The sequence below is a fragment of the Aquarana catesbeiana genome, linkage group LG05, assembly GCF_042186555.1.
Source record: "Aquarana catesbeiana isolate 2022-GZ linkage group LG05, ASM4218655v1, whole genome shotgun sequence".
Classification (NCBI taxonomy): domain Eukaryota; kingdom Metazoa; phylum Chordata; class Amphibia; order Anura; family Ranidae; genus Aquarana; species Aquarana catesbeiana.
The window spans coordinates 104798088-104823699 of record NC_133328.1 but is presented as its reverse complement, the minus strand read 5'-3'; the positions used below and the strand labels follow the sequence as shown (position 1 = coordinate 104823699).

Genomic DNA, 25612 nt, shown 5'->3' with positions numbered 1-25612 from the left:
ATGACTTGTGTGATGCGGTGCGATTTGAGCCCATTAAAAAAAAATGGGCTCAAATCGCACCAAACTGAACCGCATGTGAATTGAATAGGAATGCGGTACGGTTCCAGTGTGATTCACATGCGGAGCATAGTGTGAACAGAGGCTAAGTACCTTGCATATGCCCAGCTATGAATGACTTCATTAAGGTGTTCATTATGTCAAATGTTGGGAAGCAGATCACCCATAAATACACCATCTCTCATTTTTATATGTCTGATAAGAAAAGGCAGAAGTCCTCTTTACAGGCACCAATCATCTATTTTATAATTTTTACAGTCTAAAAAGACTGCTTATTCTTCAAAAATAAGCTACTCCTACCTATCTACCCATCTCCAGACTGTTGGAAGATTCAGAAATGAAAAATCATGAAACAACAATTCACTGTGTTGCCTACAGCAATCAGCTTCTCCCTTTTTATCTGCAGAATAAATTTTACATTGAAAAACAAACCATGAGTGGCTTTCATAGTCAGAGATTTTCTTTAATGTGCTATCTCACATACTAGCATGTTTAATAAAATAAATACTACTATATATACACACACAGTAGCTCAAAAAAGTAAGTACACCCCTCACATTTTTGTAAATATTTTATTATATTGTTTCATGTGACAACACTGAAGAAATTACACAATGCTACAATGTAAAGTAGTGAGTGTACAGCTTGTATAACAGTGTAAATTTGCTGTCCCCCCAAAATAACTCAACACACAGCCATTAATGTCTAAACCACTGGCAACAAAAGTAAGTACCCCTAAGTGAAAATGTCCAAATTGGGCCCAATTAGCCATTTTCCCTCCCCGATGTCATGTGACTCGTTAGTGTTACAAGGTCTCAGGTGTGAATGGGGAGTAGGTGTGTTAAATTTGGTGTTATCACTCTTACTCTCTCATACTGGTCACTGGAAGTTCAACATGGGACCTCATGGCAGAGAACTCTCTGAGGATCTGAAAAAAAGAATTGTTGCTCTACATAAAGATGGCCTGGGCTATAGGAAGATTGCCAAGACCCTGAAACTGAGCTGCAGCATGGTGGCCAAGACCATACAGCGGTTTAACCGGTTCAATACAGGGCAATTTCACCCCATTCCTTCCCAGGCCAATTTTTAGTTTTCAGCGCTGTCGCACTTTGAACGTCAACTGCGCGGTCATGCTAAGTTGTACCCAAAAAAAATTGACGTCCTTTTTTCCCCACAAATAGAGCTTTATTTTGGTGGTATTTGATCGCCTCTGCGGTTTTTATTTTTTGCGCTATAAACAAAAGAAGAGCGACAATTTTGAAAAAAAACACAATATTTTTTACTTTTTGCTATAATAAATATCCCAATTTTTTTTTTTAAAAACAAATTTTTTCCTCAGTTTCGGCCGATACGTTTTCTTCTACATATGTTTGGTAAAAAAAATCGCAATAAGCGTATATTGATTGGTTTGCGCAAAAGTTATAGTGTCTATAAAATACGGGATAGATTTATGGCATTTTAAAAAAAAAAAAAATTTATTTATTTTTTTAGCGGCGATCACGATTTTTTTTCATGACTGCGACATTATGGCGGACACATCGGACACTTTTGACACATTTTTGGGATCATTCACATTTATACAGCGATCAATGCTATAAAATTGCATTGATTACTGTGTAAATGTGACAGGCAGTGAAGGGGTTAACCACTAGGGGGCGGGGAGGGGTTAATATGTTTCCTAGGGAATGATTCTAACTGAAGGGGGAGGGGACGCTCAAGGGGAGGAGACCGATCAGTGTTCCTCGTTCTGGGAACACAGATCGCTCTCCTCAGAGCTGACAGGCTGTGGATCTGTGTGTTTACACACACAGATCCACGGTCCGGCCCGGTTAACGGGCAATCGCGGGTGCACGGCGGACATTGCGGCCGCCGGGCACAGGCACCGCGTCCCGAGCAACGCGGCGGGCGCGCGCCCCCTAGACGGCCGGGAATCCCAGGACGTCATATGACGTCCACCCAGGATGGGAGATCCCATCTGTGGACATCATATGACTATAGGCAGGTAGGGAAGTGGTTAACAGGACAGGTTCCACTCAGAACAGGCCTCGCTATGGTCGACCAAAGTGGTTGAGTGCACGTGCTCAGCGTCATATCCAGAGGTTGTCTCTGGGAAATAGACGTATGAGTGCTGCCAGCATTACTACAGAGGTTGAAGGGGTGGGGGGTCAGTCTGTCAGTGCTCAGACCATACGCCGCACGCTGCATCAAACTGGTCTGCATGGCTGTCGTCCCAGAAGGAAGCCTCTTCTAAAGATGATACACAAGTAAGCCCGCAAACATTTTGCTGAAGACAAGCAGAGTAAAGAGATGGATTACTGGAACCATGTCCTGTGGTCTGATGAGACCAAGATAAACTTATTTGGTTCAGATTTGGTGTCAAGCGTGTGTGGCGGCAACCAGGTGAGGAGTATGTCATGATCACTTATTGCCCCTGTTGCTCATTCCAGCATCCGGGTGTTGGTTGTTGCTTCTCCCCTGTCTGTGTTCACCTGCAAGATGATTGATCTGATCAGTCACCTGATATAAGCAAACCAAACAATCTATCCCTTGCTTGTGATAGAGACACAGTTACTGCATTGTTCTTGATCAAGCCTCCCGTTTGTCTGCCTTGCTTGCTGTTGATTCTCCCTGTGTATGACCTAGATCAGATATTGGATTATTCCTTGAACTCAGCCTGCCTATTACCTGGACCGTGTTAGAAGCAGTCTGCTAAACTGCAAGTAGTCTGTTTGCTCTGCTCGCACCTGCCCTAGTGTGGTAGCCAGGCACTATAGCATTGTGTATAAGTCCTGGGGGCAACCAAGTACCGGCAAGCCTGCTTGTCTTAAGGGAAAGGGGGCTGCTGTAGGTGAAGCACACAGTAGCTAGCTATAGTGTCTGACCACCTGCATTGGGGTAGACGCGACATTCGTGACAGAGTACAAAGACAAGTGTGTCTTGCCTACAGTCAAGCATGGTGGTGGGAGTGTCATGGTCTGGGGCTGCATGAGTGCTGCTGGCACTGGGGAGCTACAGTTCATTGAGGTAACCATGAATGCCAACGTGTATTGTGACATACTGAAGCAGAGCATGATCCCCTCCCTTCGGAGACTGGACCGCAGGGCAGTATTCCAACATGATAATGACCCCAAACACACCTCCAAGACAACCACTGCCTTGCTAAAGAAGCAGAAGGTAAAGGTGATGAACTGGCCAAGCATGTCTCCAGACCTAAACTCTATTGAGCATCTGTGGGGCATCCTCAAATGGAAGGTGGAGGAGCGCAAGGTCTCCAGCATCCACTAGCTCCGGGGTGTCGTCATGGAAGAGGACTCCAGTGGCAACCTGTGAATCTCTGGTGAACTCAATGTCCAAGAGATTTAAGGCAGTGCTTGAAAATAATGCAGGCCACACAAAATATTAACATTTTGGGCCCAATTTGGACATTTTCACTTAGGGGTGTACTCACTTTTGTTGCCATCGGTTTAGACATTATTGGCTGTGTGTTAAGTTATTTTGAGGGGACAGCAAATTTACACTGTTATACAAGCTGTACACTCACTACTTTACATTTTAGCAAAATATCATTTCCAGTGTTGTCACATGAAAAGATAGAATAAAATATTTACAAAAATGTGAGGGGTGTACTCACTTCTGGGAGATACTGTGTGTGTATTTTATATGTATATACACAAACACACACACACACACACCCCATACACCATTTAGATAATAAGCTACCAATGAATGCACCACACTATTTTGTTGTATAAATAATTAAAGTGCATGTAAAGCCAAACCCTTTTTTTTTTCTCTTTCAGTCTTGGATAGAGTAGGAGTGCTCAGGCTTATACACACGGGTGCAAACGCAGATGGCCATACAGCATAAAACTGCCTGTATTTCTGTGGTTGGGTGTCTTAGGTGTTGCGGACAGCCACCTGTACAAATAACAGGATGCGTTTGAATACTGTTAAACACAAATCTAAGCACATAGATGAGAACAGGTATGGATGTACACCCCTGGACACAGAAGTCTACATCCAGGAGTGTACATCTGTACCTGTACACATGTATATACTTAGATCTGCGTTTACTAGCGCACAGTTGCATCCTGTCATTGATTTTTTTTTTAACAATCAGAATGTTCCTTTATTGAACAAAGACATGGTACAGAGTAAAAATATGGACAATATCAAGAAGTATATTATACACTGACAGTTCTAAAGAGATTAAAATACACATCAGGTGAACCGATAAACTAATAGTTCTAACACCATGGGTAAACCTCAAATGGAGAATAACCTATCAATAATCAATAAAAACGAAGGAAAATAAAACACCAATCCCATTTCCCAATCAAGACCCAACAGAGACAATGAAAGGGTAAAGCAGCCACTCCAGTACTAAAAGGCAAAGCACAGGAAAGGAAGTGCCCAGACTAAGCCATCCATGACTGCCACACCTTGTCAAATTTCTTGGGGCAATTCCTGTTAATGTAAGTTAACTTACATAGAGGGAGAGCAGCATTGTTTTTTTCCCCATGAACCTATGGAGGGAGGGGAATGGGCATTTCATCTAAGAATTATTTCCCATTTGGCATAAAAGAAGAGGTATGCTAGCAGTAGTTTAGTACACCTAGGCCGCTGCTCATCATCCTGAATTCCCAACTGAGCCATCTCCAGTGAGACTGGAAGAGTCACCTGGAGGTGACCATTAGTGAGTTCCACCACCTCCTCCCAATACTGAGCAATTCTCGTGCAGCTCCAGAACATGTGGGAGCAAGCAGGCAAGTGAAATTTGGCCTTGAGATCCGGGAAGGGGCGCAAGGCCCAAGTCAAGAACACATCCCCAATAATTTTAATGCCATACCGGGCCCACACCTGGGGGTCAGGAATAGAGCGGAACTGTAGAAGGCTGGGGTTCCCCCACAGTGGGGTAAAAGGGGACCACTGATTGGGGAGGCCAAACCTATGCCTGGCCACCACCCAGACCCTTAATGTTGTTCTAGTAGGAAGTGGAAAGTCAGCATAGGCCCGACAACCCCTATATACCAAGTTGACCAGCTCCTGGAGCAACCCAAGAACAGATGCCTCCAGACACACAGCTACATTGGCCCTAGAGAGCACATACCACCGTGAACTGTGACCAAAATGGCCACCCAATAGTAGTCTGGCAAGGCCAATCCTGTCATTGATTAGTACAGGCGGCTGTAAACAACACCCAACCACAGAAATACCACCCTCTGCACCCATGTGTATGAGACCTTAAAACCTCTTTGCCTGCCTGTACCCCCACTGGGGAGGTACACATTCTGTATTTGTTCTATTGTTACCAACACAGAAAATAATGGGAATTCTGACATGAATTGTTTCAGGAACAGCAAACAAAGGGAAATCTTTCTATGGGCACATTGGCTTCAAACAGCAAATAAAATGTCCTATTCTATTCAAAGCAAAAAAATAGCCACACAGTTCACAACTTCTCAGGACACCATGTGGTTGGAAAAAATCTGTTATACGAAGATGAAATGCGTGGGAATATCTACAAAGTTATTCCTTGGTACAATGGAAAATTCTTTACTTTGCCATAACTATAAAAAAAAAAAAAAAAAAAAAAAAAAAAAACACAAAATTGACTATTGCGCAAAGCCAAGTGTGAAAGAAGATAGATGATAAAAGCTATAGTTTCTAGAAGCTCTTTTGATGCATGACTTGTCTGTCTTGCCTGGATATTTACACATAGGGGTTAACCTACTAAAACTGGAAAGGGTAAAATCTGGTGCAGCTGTGCACGGTAGCTAACCAGCTTCTAACTTCAGCTTGTTCAATTAAGCCTTTACAAAAAAAAAAAAAAACATGAAAGCTGATTGGTTTCTGTACACAGCTGCACCAGATTTTGCACTCTCCAGTTTTAGTAAATCAACTCCAATATCTTTATTATTGCATATGATTAGCTCAGCGGCTGTGACAGGAGAGAGTATATGCTCAGCACTGTGCGTCCCAAAAGTACAAGGACTTCCTCCTGTGGCATTAGGGGGTGCTGGACCCAACAGTTGCTCCGTCTCTATAATAACTTTTAAGAAGCTTCTTGTAAGTGCAGTTTTGGACTTCATTGTTTAACCACTTAGCAACCGCCCCACGTACAGAGCGGCCGCTCCGTGCCAGATCACGTACCTAGGTCCCAGTCCCACTGTGAGCAGACACATCGGAAGCCAATCAGCGGGTCCGGCAGACTCAGTGTCTGCCGGGACCTGCCGATCGTTCCAAACACAAGCAGAACGGCAATCTGCCTATGTAAACAAGTTTGATCCTGTGTTTCTTCAAAGCAGGAACACGGATCTTTGCCTTCCCCTAGTCAAAGCACCACCCACACAGTGAGTAAGCGCAACCTAGGCAAACATTTAACCCTTTGATTGCCCAATGTCACTGGTCCCCAAAAAGTATCAGAAGTTTCAGGTGTCCGATTTGTCCGCTGCCATATCGCAGTCCTGCTAAAAGTCGCTGATCGCTGCCATTACTAGTAAAAAAATCTGAAATATCCCATAGTTTGTAGACGCTATAACTTTTCCACAAACCAATCAATATACGCTGATTGGGATTTTTTTACCAAAAATATGTAGCAGAATACATATTGATCTAAACTGATGAAGAAATTAGATTTTTTTTTAAAATTTTATTGGGTATGTTTTATAGCAAAAGAAGTAAAAAATGTTTCTTTTTTCAAAATTGACAGTCTTTTTTTGTTTATAGAGCAAAAAATAAACACCACAGAGGTGATCACATTCCACCAAAAAGAAAGCTCTAGTTGTGGGGAAAAAAAAAGGACACAAATATAATTTCGTTATAGCGTCGCACGACCGCGCAATTGTCAGTTAAAGTAACACCGTACTGTATCGCAAAAAATGGCCTGGTCAGGAAGAGGGTGTAAACCTTTCTGGAGCTCAAGGGGTTAAAGGATAAATTCACCTTTGTACAAAATAAAAAATATATAATAAAATGCACATCTTTTTGCCGGTAAAAAATGTGCATTAATTATTTTCTTTTAATAGGAGCCTGCAAAGCATTGCACCCACGATTAGAAGATTACGGGTGCAATCTCAGGCTCTTCAGTGTATCCGTCTGCTTGTACCTTGTACAAGCAGGCAGTCATGACAGGAAGCATCGATGAGCTACCTCTCAATGAACTACCAGCACCCTGGTAGTTCATTGAGAACTACAAGCCAGCAGCCGCAAACTTGCCTACCAGCTAGGGCTCCCTTTCTGTTTAAACCCCCCCCAGATCCCCTATTGTGATAGCAGGCTAGGGATTCTCTCCCCACACCTGCTGTCACAATTTTTAAAAAACATGGCCATGAGGGGATCCGCCCACCTGGCCGCATCATTCATTCACAGAGTTCTATGAATGGGAGAACTCTGTGAATGAATGACGCGGCCAGATGGGCAGATCCTCTCATGGCCGTGTTTTTTTAAAATTGTGACAGCAGGTGCGCGGGGAGAGGATCCCTAGCCTGCTATCACAATGGAGGATCGGGGGGGGGGGGGTTAACAGAAAGGGAGCCCTAGCTGGTAGGCAAGTTCAGCACACTATGGGGGTTATTTATGAAAGGCAAATCTGCTTTGCACTACAAGTGCAAACTACAAGTGCAAAGTGCGCTTGAAATTGCACTGAAAGTGCACTTTCTGTAAATCTGAGGGGTAGATCTGAAATGAGGGGAAGCTCTGCTGATTTTATTAGCCAATCATGTACAAGCTAAAATGCTGGTTTTATTCTCCTTGCATGTCCCCCTCGGATCTACAGCGACTGCACTTCCAAGTGCACTTTCAGTGCAATTTCAAGTGCACTTTGCACTTGTAGTTTGCACTTGTAGTGCAAAGTGGATTTGCCTTTCGTAAATAACCCCCTATGTTGCTATACCCATATGGAACAGCATAGTTCAGCTTTACAAAAAAGCATATTTACACTTTAAACGACCACGTCAGCAACTTGGAAAAGAAAGAGCTAACGAACATAAAAATCTGGTATTTTAAATGCATAAAATTGCAATGTTTTACCTTTTGCATAAATTATTTGCACTTGCAATGGTGTCTTAGAACCTGTTAGCAAATTGACTACTTCAGGGAGTCCAATAACTAGCCCAGGAGCCTCTCCGTGCACATCATAGCCCTCTCCTCCTCTGGGAGTGTCTTAATATTGTTTACTACCGGACTATTGAGTCGAAGTCTGTGGACATCACATCCAAGATGGTGGCACCCAGCAGCAGGCTCTAGGCTTTTGGGTGACCTCACAAGGAGGCTTTTACAGGTCATTAAAGTGGTTGCAAACCCTTTACAACCACTTTAACCTACAAGTAAGCCTAGATTAAGGCTTACCTGTAGGTGCTTGAAATATCTCCCTGACCTGCACGTTCTAGGAGACATTTGCAAATCGCCCTTGGGGCGATTTCTTCTGCGCATGCGCCGGAGTTAGAAAGGGCACGCAGGTCGTGACGTTAAAGGCGGCTCCCGCGCGCAAGCGCAGGAGTGATGTCACGCGACTCCAGCCAGTCACAGAGCTGGAGTTCGCGGCCCCAGAAGGAAGAGGGGTGAAGAATGGACGCTCGCTACTAGCGAGGAAGACGGGGACAACGTGGGCTTCTCCTGCAGGTAAGTGTCAATGCACAGTAGCCCATTATGCTTTCCCTTTGCAGGGAAACAAAGAGGAAGTAACACCCATCAGGGTTTACTTCCTCTTTAACATGCATGAAATCTATCTTAAATACACATATGCTCTTTTAAAAAAGATTGTGAAAAGGCTGAAATGAATGGTTAGATAATAACGTTTGCCACTCATTTGGATGCTACTTCCTGCGCTCACACTCCTGTGCTTTATACTGACATAGCTGATAACAGCCACACTTCTCAGCACAGGTATCCTTACACAGACTTGCATTGCACAGGAAGAGAAGGGACGTGTTCCTGGGTGCACTTTTTCAAATTAGCCTTTTTCATCTTTTTGTTGCATCTCAGTGATGCTGATCTCCTGCAGTCTCTTCACAGACAAATTGGGTGCACACGGATACTGGTGCAGCTGTGCATAGTAACCAATCAGCTTCTAACTTCAGCTTCTTCAACTGAAGCTGAACTCCGGGCAGCCCTTGGTTGCAGGAAAGAAAATCGCATCATCTTTAGACTGTCTTAAAGATCTAGAAGCTTTGCTTCTGGATTGTATGTTAATGAAGGGACAATCAATGTGTAACCACCAGGCTTGTATTGGGACAGTCTCACTTTGAAATTGTTCAGAGTAGCTTCCAGTCACAGGCCAAAGACCTGCTAAAAAAAGAAAAAAAAAAAAAAAAAAAACAAAAAAAGGAAAGGAAGATTTAAAAAAAAGTATGTGACATTAGATCTCTGAACCCTGCCTGATGGAGCTGAGAAAAAGCCTTTAATCTGAGTTTTAGAAGGCTGTAGAGAAGAGCGCCTGCAGATAAACTAATACAACTTATGCAGGAGGATTTGTGTAGCCTAGTCACTTCAGTCCATATACTGTATGTAAGGGTTTACAGCCACATAAAAAATAAAAAAGGTAACTCTGGTCTATAAAGAAACTAAGAGGATATGTGAATGGTTGGTAACACAACTAACAGATCTGTTCATTTAAAGTGGTTGTAAACCCTTACACATACCCAATGAAGTGACTGGTCTTGGGTGATACACAGAGAACAAACAAATCCTCCTACTAAACAAGGCCAAGGATAAATCCAAGGAAAAAAGCCAAGCTTACTTACCGACCAGCTCGCAGACAACCAAATAAACCTGTATAACAGTATGCGTTAAAAGCAGGGGTTTAGTCTGCATGCATTTGCAAATTTATATTGGTCAGGCAACGCACTGACACCTTCGCAGCCATTGTGCTATATGCTGGGTGTTCGGTGTGCCCCTGTACCTATAAGAAGGGGTGGCTCCCCTTCAGTCCACCTGCCCTCCACCTATCCATCAGAATGCATGTGCCTCCACTGTGGGGACACTTATAAAGTTAGTGTTCGGTACCACAGATACCAGGGTGCCGTGGAGAGGCTCTGTAGCTTACGCATGTATTTGCAAATGCGTGCAGACTAAACCCCTGCTTTTAACGCATCCTGTTAGACAGGTTTATTTGGTTGTCTGCGAGCTGGTCGGTAAGTAAGCTTGGTTTTTCCCTTGGATTTATCCTTGGCCCTATTTATACCTTATGTACTCTTACATAAGTTGTACCTGTTTATCTGTAGCAATCTCTTTTCTGCATCCATTCAAAGACCAGAATTTATAAAGCTTGTCTGAGTTTTAAGAAAGCAGGGGGAGGAGAACGGAAATAACATATTGCAGAGCTCAGTGAGGAGGGAAGGGAAGAAGGGAGGGAAGAACCCCCCCAGCACACAGGAACATAACTGGGGCGGTCATTCACAATACTGGAGATCCCTCCCCTGTCACCTTTTTAGCTCTTGGTGTCAGGAAAAGTTGTCAGAAGTGACTCATGCAGATAGCAGGGGATCGAAGCAGCACAGGGAAATGACACAGTGCTCTGGATCGAGACAAGTACACACTATAGAGGGATATGCTTTGTTCATATTTCATGTCTGAGGTTTGCAACCACTCTAAAATATCCAGATCTAGCTTATCTAGTTTTGCTATACATATTATGTGCAATATTTTATTAAAAGACCACATATTAGTGATGGTTCAAATCATATTTTTTTTTTTTATGCCCGTTAACTTCATAGAAAGAGTTACTGCATGTGACTTTGATTGAAGCACTGAACAACAACAGTTCAACTTCTGGCACATATACAACCGCACCCTCTTTATATGAACATCCTGAAATCAGCAACTATGAAGTGCACTCAGTTTTCTTTCCAGCTCTAGGTAGATGTGCAGAATGAACTTCTACAGAGGACAGCAGGGCTGGGTCTGGCCAGTATTGTTCCACATGAAAGGCTCTGCATCTGCTGCACTGGAGATCCTATTACAAAACACACTGGAAAAGTACGGTTCTACAATGCATACTGGATTAACTCTAAGGCAAATGATATTTACAGAATGTGGTTATATTGTAAAAGCCTAAAAGAACAAATCAAGCTGCGAAAACAGAGGACAAAAAAAGGATTGTAGATCATCATAATATATTATCACTGATAGTATTTTAAAGAACGCCGAATTCCAGGCAAGCAACTAAATGCAGAGATAAATACTTATGACACATCGGTTTTACCTGCCTAAAAGATGTTTTTTGCCTGTCCATACATTACTGAGATTTACCCAGCTCTGGCACACAGCACAGCCCTGCCTGCCATACCAGGAGACCTATTTTTTTCTACTGCAGCACTTGCATGTCTTGTCCCCAAGCCTTTGGCTAGACAGTGGAAGGAGACACTGGAGACCGATGATCTTCTCACTCTGCTCTCTACTCCTAATAGCATGTTCTTGGTCAACACATCTACATGCAACTCACCCAACCCACCCCTCTTTATCTAAATCTGAGCTCTGCTGACATGATCCAATGTACAGCGGGAGAAAAAAGTATTTGATCCTCTGCTGATTTTTTAAGTTTGCCCACTGACGAAGAATTTTAATGGTAGGTTTATTTTAACGGTGAGAGACAGAACAACAAAAAAATCCATAAAAATGCATTTCAGAAAAGTTATAAATCGATTTACATTTTAATGAGTGAAATAAGCATTTGACCCCTTCGCAAAATATGACTTAGTACTTGGCGGCAAAACCCTTGCTGGCAATCACAGAGGTCAGACGTTTCTTGTAGTTCACCACCAGGTTTGCACATATCTCAGGAGGGATTTTGTCCCACTCCCCTCCAAGTCATTAAGGTTTCGAGGCTGACGTTTGGCAACTCGAACCTTCAGCTCCCTCCACATATTTGCTATGGGATTTAGGTCTGGAGACTGGCTAGGACACTCCAGGACCTTAATGTGCTTCTTCTTGAGCCACTCCTTTGTTGCCTTGGCTGTGTGTTTTGGGTCATTGTCATGCTGGAATACCCATCCACGACCCATTTTCAATGCCCAGGCTGAGGGAAGGAGGTTCTCACCCAAGATTTGACGATACATGTTCCCGTCCATTGTCCCTTTGATGCAGTGAAGTTGTCCTGTCCCCTTAGCAGATAAACACCCCAAAGCATGTTTCCACCTTCATGTCTGACAGTGGAGATGGTGTTCTTTGGGTCAAAGGCAGCAATCCTCCTCCTCCAAACACAGGGCGTTGATGCCAAAGAGCTTGATTTTGGTCTCATCTGACCACGACACTTTCCCCAGTACTCCTCTGAATCATTCAGATGTTCATTAGCCAACTACAGATGGGCCTGTACATGTGCTTTCTTGAACATTGGGACCTTGTGGGCGCTGCAGGATTTCAGTCCTTCACTTTGTAGTGTGTTATCAATTGTTTTCTTGGTGTCTATGGTCCCAGCTTCCTTGAGCTCATGGACAAGATTCTCCCGTGTAGTTCTGGGCTGATTCCTCACTGTTCTCATGATCATTGAAACTCCATGAGGTGAGATCTTGCATGGAGCCCCAGACCGAGGGAGATTGACAGTTATTTTGTGTTTCTTCCATTTACGAATAATCACACCAACTGTTATCACCCTCTCACCAAGCTGCTTGGCGATGGTCTTGTAGTCCATTCCAGCCTTGTGTAGGTCTACAATCTTGTCCCTGACATCCTTGGACAGCTCTTTGGTCATGGTCATGGTGGAGAGATTGGAATCTGTTTGGCTGATTGCTTCTATGGACAGGTGCGTTTTATATAGGTAAGAGAGAGTGTTCCTAATCTGAGCTCGTTACCTGTATAGAAGACACCTGGGAGCCAGAAATCTTGCTGATTGATAGGGGATCAAATACTTGACTCATTAAAATGCAAATCAATTTATAACTCTTTTGAAATGCTGTTTTCTGGATATTTTTGTTGTTGTTTTGTCTCTCACTGTTAAAATAAATCTACCATTAAAATTATAGACTGGTAATTTCTTTGACAGTGGGCAAACGTACCAAGACCTATTAACTGTCACTGACACTAAATTGCTCCAAAGTCTGCATTCCAGCAACTTGATGTCACCAAGAACCCCCCCCCCCCCCATTACAACAGCGGTTGTGCATATACCAAAGCATAAAACAATGAAAGACATATCCTTCTACTTTTCACATCAAATTATATGAAGATTTTAGCCTCAAACAGGTCAGTCTTACCTCTTTAATTTTAGCTGACCCCCAGAGTGTAACGCAATTTCAACTTGTGGGATGTTGCAGGTCCAGGCATCCCTCCCCCTTCTGGGCCTATAACTAGAACAATGCCCCCTCAAATACCCCTTCCCCATATTTCTACATCCACCACACCTGTCCTTCTCCCCTGTTATCCCTTCCCCCTATGTATAATTTTATAGACATATACAGAAATTATGTCTAGGATAGCGGAATAGTCCTTGCCTTTGCTCATCGTATCGTATACATGTTCCATTTTCCCTTCCTATTCTATAGCATGGTAAAAAGGAGACATTACTAACAAAGCATTAATGTCCATGTATAAAAACGTCAGACTACTTCTACATCCTGGTTCTCAAAATAGCGCAAACAAAATAAACTGTCTGGTTCTGAAATGGGACTTTTGCTGAAAGTTTACTAACTTACACAAATAAAAAACCTAAAAAAGAAATCCATAACTAGACAATGACCATGTAAAACGTCCAGTATTGGTTTCTTTGTGTGCAATGATATGTGTATATCACTTATTCACCGATGACATACAAGTCATTAGACTAAAAACATAGACTTCAACCAACATCTTTTGTGTGTTTGACATTCCAATGAATCAGAACTACAATAATAGATTGATGTGTTGTCAGGGAATAAAAAAAGAATAGAAAAAAAAAAAAAAACACCACACACACCACCTTTCTTAGAAGGTTGGAGAATTTAGAAGTAGCCCATTGCGCAATTTCTAGTTTCTATGACACCACACAACCCACACTCCGAGGGAACAGTCATTATGGCCTGATCACACATGGGAGTGTTTGACTTCAGTTTACAGCAATCTCCAGGACACAACATTCACATCAAAGTAATGCAGTTAGATCCAGTAATTTGTGGGACACATGCAGTCTTTCACAATCTTTATTGAAGAAAAGGCCTGTACATCTTTATAAATGTGTCAGCTTCAAAAGTCTGTAAATACTGTTCCTAGAACTCAATACAGTGAGGGGAAAAAATGATCAGTCTCTAAATTTAATGGTAGGTTTATTTTAACAGTGAGAAACCGAACAACAACAAAAATATCCAGAAAAATGCATTTCAAAAAAGTTATAAATAGATTTGCATTTTAATGAGTCAAATAAGTATTTGATCCCCTATCAATCAGCAAGATTTTTGGCTCCCAGGTGTCTTCTATACAGGTAACGAGCTGAGATTAGGAGCACTCTCTTAACCGCCTCACTCCTGCCCGCCGTCATATGACGTGACGGACTTTGAGCGGGTATATCTGAATGATGTCTGTAGCTACAGGCTATTGCCGTTTTCAGCCAGCGATTCCCTACACCATAAGAATGATCATAGCGGCTGTTCTGCCGCTTGATCGTTCTTACGGGAGGCGAGAGGAGACGTCCCCCCCACACTGGTGCTTCTACCGACTCACCACTATGATTGGTGAGTCGGACAGAGGATCCGCCGGCCCCGGGTGTTGATCATAGAGATTTCTATGATCATCGGAGGCCGGGCGCGATGTTATGACGTCACTCCCGGCCTCTGCATTAAAAAAAAACGGCACCACTTTGGCTGGGAGGCAGTGATTGGTTTATTTTGATTTTTGATTTCAGGCTTCCCAGCCTAGTGGTGAGATGTGGGGTCTTATTGACCCCATATCTCACTATAAGGAGAACCTGTCGTGTCATATTCCTATTACAAGGGATGTTTACATTCCTTGTAATAGGAATAAAAAAAGTGATCAAAATTTTTATTTTTTTTTCACAATAGTGTCAAAATAAAAAAAAGTATAATTAACAATAAAAAAAAATAATTTTTTTTTTTTTTAAAGCACCCCTGTCCCCGTGTGCTTGCATGCAGAAGCGAACGCATACGTAAGTCCCGCCTACATATCAAACCATACATGTGAGGTAACAACGCGAACGTTGGAGTGAGAGCAATAATTTTTTCCCTAGACCTCCTTTGTAACTCAAAACATGTAACGAGTAAAAAAAATTTCACCTATGGGGATTTTTAAGTACCGAACTTTGGCGCCATTCCATGAGCGTGTGCAATTTTGAAGCGTGATATGTTAGGTATCTATTTACTCGGCATAACTTCATCTTTCACAATATGCAAAACCATTGGGCTAACTTTACTGTTTTGTTTTTTTTTAAAGCACAAAACTGTTTCTTTCCCCCAAAAAAAACCCGTTTGAAAAATTGCTGCGCAAATACCGTGCGAGATAAAAAGTTGCAACAACCGCCATTGTATTCTCTAGGGTCTTTGCTAAAAAAAAAAATATATAAATGTTTGGGGGTTCTATATCATTTTCTAGCAAAAAAAATGATTTTTACATGTAGGAGAGAAATGTCAGAATTGGCCTGGGTGGCAAGTGGTTAAAGAGAATGCCCCTAATCTCAGCTTGTTACCTGTATAAAAGACACCAGTCCACAGAAGCAATCAGATTCCAATCTCTCCACCATGACCAACACCAAATAGCTGTCCAAGGATGTCAGGGTCAAGATTGTAGACCTACACAAGGCTGGAATGGGCTACAAGACCATCGCCAAGCAGCTTGGTGAGAGGGTGACAACAGTTGGTGCGATTATTCTCAAATGGAAGAAACACAAAATAATGGTCAATCTCCCTCGGTCTGGGGCTCCATGCAAGATCTCACCTCGTGGAGTTTCAATGATCATGAGAATGGTGAGGAATCAGCCCAGAACTACACAGGAGAATCTTGTCAATGATCTCAAGGCAGTTGGGACCATAGTCACCAAGAAAGCAATTGGTAACACACTACGCCGTGAAGGACTGAAATCCTGCAGCGCCCGCAAGGTCCCCCTGCTCAAGAAAGCACATGTACAGGCCTGTCTGAAGTTTGGGTGAAAGTGTTGTGGTCAGATGAGACCAAAATCAAGCTCTTTGGCATCAATGCAATTTGCTGTGTTTGGAGGAGGAGGAATGCTGGCCTATGACCCCAAAAACCTATCCCCTCCGTCAAACATGAAGGTGGAAACATTATGCTTTGGGGGTGTTTTTCTGCTAAGGGGACAGGACAACTTCACTGCATCAAAAAAGGGACACTGTACCATCAAATCTTGGGTGAGAACCTCCTTCCCTCAGCCAGGGCAATGAAAATGGGTTGTGGATGGGTATTCCAGCATGACAATGACCCAAAACACAGGGCCAAGGCAACAAGGAGTGGCTCAAGAAGAAGCACATTAAAGCGTAACTTGGGTCATTTTTTCAACTTTCCATCTATTAAATCTTCTGCCCTTGTTGTTTAAACTTTGGATAGTAAAACCTTTTTTCTGCCAGTAAATACCTTAAAGTGGATGTAAACCCAATGTCATCCTTTCTAAACTACTGCCATAGAGGTTATCTATAAGGATATACATGCCTCCTGCATGTATCTTTACCTGTCAAATGTCTCCCCTCTGTCTGTTATGAGAGCTGAAAAACTGCATATTCTGTGGGCAGGGTCTGTTGTCTGGAGCTCGGTGGGTGGAGTTGTGATGTCAGTAGACTCCCCGCCCACCTCTACACTCCCCTTGTCAATATGCATTTTCTCCTGTGTATTTCTTACACTAAACTTCTGCTATGATCTCTAACATCCAGTGAAAAGACAGGAAAGTAACCACATGACTTCAGCATGCCAAATCATGCTGAGGTGTGGAACAGCCAATCTTTGCAGAGCTGTTGAAGAAAGGAGAGGGGGAGGGAATTAAAAAATAATGCCTGTGTCTTAGGCTAGTGCACGAGATATGTAAATCACCTGTCACTCACAGCAAGGGGGAGGATTTGACAAAGTTTTCTCAGTTTGTCAAGATTTTTCTCACTGAACAATAAAAGAGGATTGCTCAGAGATGGATTAACTCTGTGTGGCAAGACTGGACTCAAATGATAGGAAATCTTATACTCTACAGTATAATATAAAAAAAAATAAAAAAAATTTCGGGTTTACATCCACTTTAAGCCCACTTCCTGTTTCTTGTCTGGTAAAAAGCCTAGGCTTATGACATCATGCACAGCTCTCTCTTTCATCCTGGTGAGAGTTTGCCAGGAAGGGAGGGGGAGGAGTCATACGAAGGCCAATGGGAGCTTCAGGGCTGCAGAGCTGAAGGTGTGTGTCTGTGTAAATCCAGGAAGTGAACAGGCAGCAGCTTCAGCTGCCCACAGTTAAAATGGTTTCAGCCAGACTCAATGAAGGGAGATTTCTGCAGCATATTTGGCAAGTACAGAATCACAGTATATATAAAATAAATATGCAAAGTGGTTGGAGGGAAGCTTCAGAATGGCAAAGATGTTTTATTACAAATTATGTGAGCAGACTGCAGTTCCTCTTTAACCACTTCAATACCAGGCACTTAGACACCTTCCCGCCCAGACCAATTTTCAGCTTTCAGCGCTGTCGCAATTTGAATGACGATTGCGCGGTCATGCTACATGGTACCCAAACAAATTTTTTATCATTTTGTTCCCACAAATAGAGCTTTCTTTTGGTGGTATTTGATCACCTCTGCGGTTTTTATTTTTTGCGCAACAAATAAAAAAAGACCGAAAATTTTGAAAAAAAACAAGTATTTCTTTGTTTCTGTTAAAACTTTTTGTAAATAAGTACGTTTTCTTCTTCAATGACGGGCACTGATATGGCTGCACTGACGGCACTGATACGGCGGCACTGATGGGCACCGATGAGGTGGCACTGACGGGCACTGATGATGGGCACTGATAGGCGGCACTGATAGGTGGCACTGATGGGCACCGATAGGTGGCACTGGTATGTGGCACTGATGGGCACTCATAGGTGGCACAGATGGGCACTTATAGGCGGAACTGATGGGCACTCATAGGTGGCATTGATGGGCACTCATAGGTGGCATTGATGGTTACTTATGGGTGGCACTGATAGTTGGCACAGATGGGCACTGATAGATGGGCACTGATGGGTGGCACTGATGGCACTGCTTGTTTGCAGTGATGCCCCTAAGGGTGGCATTGCTGGGCATCACTGCAACATAATGGTGCCAATCAGTGCCCATTTGTGGGCACTGATTGGCACAGATTTGGCACACTGGGCACATGTGGATGGCCATAGGGTACATACCTGGCCATCCACATGTTGCCCCTTCCCTGGTGGTCCTAGTGGCGATCCCTGGTGGTCCAGTGTGGTGATCTGCGGGGGGGCTGCGCTGATAAACAATCAGCGCAGACCCCCCCTGCCAGGAGAGCCGCCGATCGGCTCTCCTCTACTCGCATCTGTCAGACGCGAGTGAGGAAGAGCCGATCAACGGCTCTTCCTATTGACAGCGTGATCAGCCGTGATTGGACAGGGCTGATCACGTGGTAAAGAGCCTCCGCCGGAAACTCTTTACCAAGACCGGTGTAGCGGTGTGTCAGACTGACTCCACCGACTCCACCGATCGCCGCGATGCGCGCCGCGGCATGTTATCCTGCTGGACGTCATATGACGTCCAGTCAGGATAACAGAACCACTTCCCGGACGTCAATCCGCTATAGGGCGGGCGGGAAGTGGTTAAAGTCCTGGACTGGCCTAGCCAGTCTTCAGGAGTTAATCCCATAGAAAATATGTGGAGGGGGCTGAAGGTTCGTGTTTCCAAAATCGAAACCTTAAAGACTTGGGGAGGATCTGCAAAGAGGAGTGGGACAAAATCCATCCTGAGATGTGTGCAAACCTGGTGGCCAACTACAAGAAATGTCTGACCTCTGTTTTTCCACCAAATACTAAGTCATGTTTTGCGAAGGGGTTTAAATACTTATTTCACTCATTAAAATGCAAATCAATTTATAACTTTTTTTAAATGCATTTTTCTGGATATTTTTGTTGTTATTCTGTCTCTCACTGGTAAAATAAATCTACCATTAAAATTATAGACTGATCATTTCTTTGTCAGTGGGCTAATGTACAAAATTAGCAGGGCATCAAATACTTTTTTCCCTCACTGTAGCTGCATTGATGTCAGTCATAATGGTGTGCATCAGAATAAACCATTTGAAGGAAATCATCAGTAGATTTGTGTTTATTCCCACTCAGTCCTGGCGAGTCTGGGTGAATGTTGTGTCCATTCGTTCGCCTGTTTATGTTGGGTGCCCATACACTCATTTATGAGCATTTAAGCTCCCTGATCTACATTATTCCCTTCAAGTCAGCTGAGTGTGTAAAAACACAGGCAAAATAAGCATGAGCAACATCATCTGATGAGAACATAGCCAAGTAGTCCAGTGGTTTACTTTTAGTTGTATGTAATATTTTGCACAGATTAATCAGACTTTTCAAGGTGATGTGGGGCAAGATTGAAGGGTGATCAAGAATCAAGTGATTCCAAGTTCTGCAATCTTCTTCTTGGGCCCTGTTCACATATCCCATTGCACATAGGGCAGCCCATTCTATTTCCCTATTTGCATCGCTGCTGTTAAGAACTTAGACAAATAACATAAATTATATAATTGCAACCAGTTCAGAAATGACTACCAGTCACAGCAAAAGAGCAATTCGTATGTAGCCACGTTTCAATGTAATGCAATGTCCAGCCATGAGCAATGATGGTAATTTGGCCTGCGTTTACACAAAAGCTTTTTTTCAGCTTTTTTTTTTGGGCGGATTTAAAGTATTTTACATTCTTTTTGCAAGCAATTTTGCAAGTGTATGACGCTCCAGGCATCTGTTTCCTGGGCTGGGCAAGGGGAAGAGAGCAGATCTAAAGCAGGCCATACATGGGTCAAATTCCAAAAGAGTTTTCTTACGAAAATCATAAACTAAGAATTTTCTTTTGAATTTCGCACCACTAGTGGGCTGCAGCAACTGCTGATTTTCGTGTGGCCATCGAATTTGAGTGATCAAGCATGTTGGAAATTTTTGGAAAAACAAACAAATCAATAAATCAATCAATGATGGGAGAATGGTGCGAGAAATATAATCAAAAAAGAAATGTGTATAAGCTGTGATCTGGAAAGAAAACGGAAAATTGTATACTCACCTTTCCGTAATTTTCCTTTCCTGACGCATCTTCATGGCAGCACACACTGGGTTGTGACTCCGCCCCCACAACCTGACAGGATTGGTTTAGCTATAAAAGTTGAAGAGAGATGACCCCCACCATTCTCAGTATATATCATCTTAAGACAGGGTGGGAATCTGTGTGCTGCCATGAAGATGCGTCAGGAAAGGAAAATTACGGAAAGGTGAGTATACAATTTTCCGTTTTCCTGACGCCTTCATGGCAGCACACACTGGGAAATAACTCGCCAGTCGGGAGGGTGCAATTAAAGTTTTATTATACTAAAGAGCTGTGGAATTGGCTGTAATAATAGATCTGCCAAAGTCTGCTGTAGTTAGATGCGCAGAATCAATCTTATAGTGAGAAGTAAATGTATGTCTTGATGACCAGGTAGCTGCCTTACAGATTGTCTCCAGTGAAACTCTGCAGTATGCTGCCCATGAGGTTGCCACTGCCCTGGTTGAGTGTGCCCTTATGCCTTCTGGGATGGCTAGTTGCTGAGACGAATATGCCTTCTTAATGGTGTTGACCAGCCAGGATGCGATTGTTCGGGAAGTTGCTGGATGACTTTTCCTAGGACCATGAGGGATTATGAGAAGAGTATCTGATTTTCTGAAAGAGGCTGTGGCTTCCAGATAGCTGGTAATGATAGTTTTAACATCCAATGCATGAGGTTCACCCTGGTCGTTAGTAAAGGATGGAAGGTTGATATCTTGGTTATAATGAAAAGAAGATGATACCTTGGGAGTGAAACGTTCCGAGGGTCTTAGTACCACTCTATCGGGATAGAAGACTAGGTAAGGTTCTGTTATTAATAGCGCTTTGAGCTCTGAAACTCTTCTAGCGGATGTAACGGCGATAAGGAAGGTTACTTTCAAAGTCAGGTTCCAAAGTGAGATTGATTCAATTGGCCAAAAAGGAGGTTTGGATAATGCATCGAGTACTGTGGAGAGATTCCAAGCTGGAAATGTGGGTTTCTTTGGAGGTCTGATTTTTAAGCAAGCCCTCATGAACTGAATCACTAGCGGATGTAGTGCCCATCTAATGCCTGTTTTAGCCGAAAGAGCCAAAATCTGGACTTTGAGAGTACTTGAGCTTAAGCCTTTGGAAATACCCAACTGCAGGAATTCCAGAACCTGTGGTGTCTCTGGTGATACTGGGTTCCATTTTCTTTGTTGGGCCAGAGAACAAAACCTATTCCATACTTGTGAGTATGTCTTGTTGGTGGTGTTTTTCCTTGCCTGTAGAAGAGTAGAAATGACCTCCTGCGAGCATCCCTGTTCTAACAGCCGAGTCCTTTCAATTTCCATGCTGTCAAGTGTAACTTCTCTGGAGCTGGGTGTAGAAATTGACCCTGGGACAGAAGGTCCGATGTTACTGGGAGAGGAAGCGGTTGTTGTAGGCTGAGCTGTAGTAAGGTTGTGAACCATGGTCTCCTCGGCCAAAAAGGAATTATGGCTATTACTGTTGCTGATGATTTCCGAAGCCTGGATAGGAACCTTGCAATTAAGGGTACTGGAGGAAAAATGTAACCCAACTTGAACTTCCACGGATGGGTCAAACAATCCATCCCCTCGGCTGATGGGAAGGCTGCTCTCGCCAGGAATCTTCGACATTTGGTGTTTGCAGGTGTGGCTGCTAGGTCGATCTCTGGTGTTCCCCAGGTTCTTGAAAGAAGGGAAAAGGCCTGTTGGCTCAATGACCACTCGTTGTTTGAGAGCAGTTCCCTGCTCAAATAGTCAGCCAGCATGTTCTGAGCTGCTGGGACATATACCGCTTTCAGGTCTATTAGGTGTACTTGAGCCCACTCCATGATAGGGCGTACCTCCTGCATCAAAGAGCGACTCCTCGTCCCTCCTTGCCTCTGGATATACGTTACAGCGACTTTGTTGTCCATTCGAATTACGACATTCTTCTCTACCAGATATGGAGTGAAGGCCAGGAGTGCCTGAAAAGCTGCTCTGAGCTCTAGAATATTGGATACCATCCCATGGGCCTGGAACTTCCATTGCCCCTGAGATGCTAGATTCTGGTAATGGGCTCCCCATCCTAGCTGGCTGGCATCTGAGGTGACCACCTCTGGTTGTGGAGAAACTAGCGGTTTGTATTTCTTGAGATTTTTGGGACGTGTCCACCACCACATCGATTGCTTCACATACCTGTGTATGTAGATTCGTTGAAGCATTGATACTCCATCCCACTGCCTCAGAAATGAATTCTGGAAGATTCTTGTGTGCCATTGAGACCACTGGATCATGGGCAGGGTTGCAGACATGGAGCCCAGGATACTCATACATACTCTGGCTGGCAAGTGTGTAACCGAGATTAGTCTCTGAATTTTCTGAATCAGAGGCATGATTTTCTCCTGAGGAAGCTGTACTCTGTTTAGGATGGTGTCTAGTTCCGCACCTAAGAAAATCATCTTCTGAGTGGGTTGAAGCTTGCTCTTCTGCCAGTTCACCAGCCAACCAAATTTCTGCAGAGTTAATAGTAGGATTTCTCGGTGTTGTATCAAGATCTGGCGACTTTCTGCTAGAAGAAGTATATCGTCCAGATAATGATGTACTCTTAGACCTTTTTCTCTGAGGTATGCGATGAGAGGCAGGAGAACTTTGGTGAAGGTCCTGGGAGCTGATGAGATGCCGAAGGGTAGGCATTGGAACTGGAAGTGATGTTGTTTGATTGAAAAGCGGAGAAACCTTTGAAAAGCAGGGTGTATTGGGATGTGAAGATAGGCGTCTGATAAGTCTACGGACAGCATCCAATCTCCTAGATTCACAGCTAATAGTATGGACTGTAGGCTTTCCATCTTGAAGGTTTCTAACTTGATATTTTTGTTTAGTCTCTTTAGGTCCAGTACTGGCCGAAAATCCCCCGTTTTCTTTTTTACCAAAAACAGAGGGGAGTAAAAACCTCTTCCTTTTTGACACGGTGGAACCTCCAAAATTGCCTCCTTTTGTTTTAGTTCCATTATGTATTTCAGAAGGATTCTTTTTTTGACTGGAGAAGCTGGAAGTTTGGTTGGCAGAAAGTGGTTCCTGGGTATCTTGTTCAGGAATCTCCACCTTTGACCGTACCTGATCGTAGAAATGGTCCAATGGTCCCTGATGTTTTCTGACCATATTTGTATGAATTTCTTTAGTCTGGCGCCCACCCTTGGAGGATGGACGGGCGTACCTTCAAAAGGACTTCTGTTGCTCGGTAGAAGGGGTGGTCTTGGTTTTTCACATCCTCAGAAAAGAAGACTGTGTGTTCTTCCAGTTTCTCTTAAACTCTCTGCCTGGTCTGTAGGTTTTTGCTTCTCTGTACCTTTCGGGAAGGTTACCTTTATAAGCAGGACCTCTTGGTCTCTTGGGTCTCCTGTCGGAGGGAATGAGCCCCGATTTTCCCCCTGTCACCTTAGAAATTGCTGTATCTAATTTGGAGCCGAAGAGATTGGAACCATCATAGGGAATTCTACACCAATTTGTTTTTGATGCTGCGTCGGCTATCCATGGTTTTAGCCACAAAGCTCGTCTTGCCATCACCGAGGCTAACATTGCCCGGGCCGAGCACCTAATAATGTCCACGGAGGCTTCTGCGATAAAATCGCCTGCTAACTTAAGTTCCTGTAGGGATGAAATTACTTTCTCCAAGTCTATCTCTCCCTGAAGAGATTTTTCAATATTGACAGCCCAGCCTGTAATGGCTCTACCAACTGCTGCCGTGGTGACTGCTGGTCTGCAAGAGCCTCCCGCTGTGGAGTAGGCTTTTTTGAGTTCCAGGTCGATTTTCCGATCCAGGACGTCGCGGAAGGAGACAGCATCTTCAATGGGTAGGGTGACATGTCTTGCCAGACGCATTAAAGAGGCATCCACCACCGGGGCATTAATTAAGGAGGTGACGTTGGGTTCTCTTAAAGGGTACATCTTTGCAAGTCTATTGTTTAAGTTAGGTCTCTTGTCGGATCTTTCCCATTCATCTTTAATTAAATCATTCAGCTCCTCAATGAAGGGGAAGGTTTCTGGATCCCTCTTCAGGTTCGGAAAATACTTCTGCGTTTTTTGAGGTATTTCCTCGGATTCTTCCCAACCTATGGCCTCTTTGACAGACCTTGCAAAGGGTTCGACCAAGGTGAAATCAAGACCTGTTGGTACTTCCGGATCTTCGTTATCTGAAGGAGACTCTTCTGCCCCTGCCTCGGTCGCTGAGCGAGGAGGAGCCATGGAAGTACTCGGGTCTGACCTGGTCGGCAGGGGTGCAGTTGACTCCATTATAGATTCTCTGACGGATTCCCGAATCAGGTCCGTTACTTCCCTGACGTCTGATTCTCTATCCTTCGTAGCTTCATTGAAGCACGAGCGACGTACCAATTTATCTGGCAAAGCAGTAGCGCCACATACCCAACAGCAATTGGCTGCGGGACGAGTGTGCTGGGTTTGCTTGCGATGTGACGAAGGTGATCTTCTATGATGAGATCGGCTACGTCGAGAGCGACTGTGGCGTGAGTGGCCAAGCCGAGAATGGCTGCGGCGTGAGTGCTTGTGACGAGATGATGAGCGTGATCGGCTTCTGCGGGATCTTCTGCTTGAGGTATGGCTTGATCTCTCCTTGCATCTTGATTCAGACCTGGAAGGACTGATAGAAGAAGTCTTGTCAGCAGCTGTGCGCTCTTTTTTCTCTCTCTTCAATACTTACCATACGGACAGCCTCTTACCTTACTGGACGTGGGTGGTCTGCTTGGGCAGTGGTCTCCATGAGCAGAGAGGAGGAAGGTAGGCAAGAATAAGGAGGTCTGGAAGAGGTTAAAAGAGGAGGACAAATATATGTATATATATATACATATGCCTAGATAATACTAATAATATATATATATTTATTTATTTATTATATATATTTTTTTTTTTAATTTTTCCTCTTAAAAATTTTTTTTTTTTTAAAACCCTTGTAACGAAGGATCAGGAAGGGAAAAAAAGAACTTACCAGTTTCCAGAGAGAATTTTTGTTCCAGGATGCAAGAAAAAGGCAGGCAAAAACGAGCAGAATACCAAACTGCTGTTTTTTAAAAGCCAGAACCCTTTTTTAAATAGACCGCCGCCGTCGCGCCAAAAATGACGCTTCGCGCATGCGCAGAAGCGTCGCGACGGCTCCGGCGCCATGTTGGGAGCTGGCAAAATAGTAAACTGTCCCCATCTGACTCCTCCGCGCATGCGCAATGCGGAACGAGACGCGCCCCCGGCCATCCTGAGCGCTGTGGGACTACAGAGCCCAGAGTAATGAAAAATAAGAACTTCCAGCAAAAGATAAGTAAAAAATAACTTACAGGGGAGATGAAGGTTTAAGAAGTGGAGACCACTGCAAACTGAAGCTTCTTTA

General features: G+C 43.6%; 1 protein-coding gene across 1 annotated transcript in view; it reads right to left on the bottom strand.

Moving 5' to 3' along the window:
* PLCD1 (phospholipase C delta 1) overlaps positions 1–25612 on the bottom strand; it is a 209470-nt gene that overhangs the window by 111808 nt on the left and 72050 nt on the right. The gene's annotated exons all lie outside the window — the stretch shown is intronic.